Consider the following 1,736-nt stretch of genomic DNA (forward strand, 5'->3'; position numbering starts at 1 on the left):
GGTTCATGGGAAGAAGACGTAAACAGGGCCCACCTGGCAGTGACCCTTGTCCATCCACTCACGAGCCGCTCGGGCTAGACCGAGCCATCGCAAAAACGAGCCGAGCCACCCATATGCAGCTCGTTGCATCAGCGAGCCGAGCCGAGCTGGCTCGTTTCAGAGCGAGCTAAAGCATGGCTCGGGCCGAACTCGGCTCGTCTCGGCTCGTGTCCAGCCCTACTCATAGGATTTAAGATACATGTCATCTCATTTTCTATAAGATTCCTATTCCTATGATAATCCTATCCTATGAACTAAAAGAGGCCTAAACTTTATAAGCCTTCTCTTTTTAATGAGGGATGGAGTAGTCTAGAGTCTATTCGGGTTCTACGACGAGAAACGCAAGGCTGCAGAGGCCTGGCAGATGGTAGGCGCCACGTTGCACGTAGAAGTAGCCCTGGTCACCCCAATGAACGCCGTAAGAATTTTTTAAGATCCAGTATTCTTTGCCGTCCGCAAGGGCGCAACAACCCACCAGCAACATGCTGTGGGCTTCCTTCCCGCATGGTCCCGTGAAGATGCTCCCTGTGTAGTTGTAGAAGGGTGGGTCAAGCCACATCCTGACAAACACCGGCTTGTAAGAGACGGCGGCCAAGAGGTCGAGCTCGTCGCGGATGTCCATCTTGTAGCTTCTGATGGATGCGGAGATCATATGCAGCTTCTCCCGCTTGCATCCTGGACTGGCCCCACGTACGGGCACGTCTCCTCTGAGGCGACACCCCCGTTGCGGACGACCCAGTCGAACGCCTTGAGGTCTGAGTCAGCCATATTTTTGTTGGAGCAGTCGAATATCTGCTGGCTCGACAGCCTGACAAGTCTTCCAGTTTGGGTCTTGTGTAGCCCGGCCCCTCAATGGCACCCTAGTGACAAATGAAGGTTCCATTCATTCACGTACTGCGCGCGTAGCGGTAGTAGTTCATACTAGACATGTGCTATACTGAGCAAGCAACAACCTCGATCTCCTTACCGATCTGTCCCTGGAACACGACCGGCGTGACAGCACCACGCGCACGCCAGTCAAGCGACGGCCGTGGTGTGGTAGGAGTAATGACACTGATGGCTAAGCGTGGTGTTCTTGCTGCCGACCTCGGTGGCGGGATGCATAATCCTCTCAATGCGCCTCCCGCCGTGCCTACGAGGCACACCATCAGCACAATGGTCTTGCCCGACGCCATCGACAACTGTCAGTGCTCTATAATGGCCTCTCTCTAATATCTCTCGGATGATGTTGTGTATGGTTTCATCTGTTGTTATCCCTTAGTGTGTGGCTGATGAGACCAAAAGAATGCACATATATACAGGCAGGGAGATGTTACATGCTTTGCTGCACGTGGAAACTCGTACTTCGGATTTAAATCGAAATCTGTTTATCTATCTATATCTTTTTTTAGAAAAGGAGGATGATCCCCGGCCTCTGCATCTGGGAGATGCATACGGCCACTTTATTGATTATTCTCGAGGACCTTACAAAGTGTTACAACAATAAACCTGAATCCACCATCTAGGCAACATATGCCGCTACTCCTATCCATATGATGAAGGGGTGCTAGCTGGTCCACTACCCAGACCACTCACCTAATCCTAACATCAAAAGCCAGAATCCCCAGCCTAGCCACATACCGGGTCTGGGGTATAAACCGGTCTGACGCACTCACATGTGTCGTCTCCACCATCTTCCACTGGTCCATCTCCAAGCA

At 52.0% G+C, this 1,736-nt stretch overlaps 1 pseudogene; it reads right to left on the reverse strand.

Moving 5' to 3' along the window:
* Positions 1 to 355: 355 nt before the first annotated feature.
* Positions 356 to 1,214, reverse strand: LOC119333052 (annotated as a pseudogene).
* Between the last annotated feature and the right edge of the window lie 522 nt (positions 1,215 to 1,736).

Source organism: Triticum dicoccoides, chromosome 7A, assembly GCF_002162155.2.
Source record: "Triticum dicoccoides isolate Atlit2015 ecotype Zavitan chromosome 7A, WEW_v2.0, whole genome shotgun sequence".
Lineage (NCBI taxonomy): Eukaryota > Viridiplantae > Streptophyta > Magnoliopsida > Poales > Poaceae > Triticum > Triticum dicoccoides.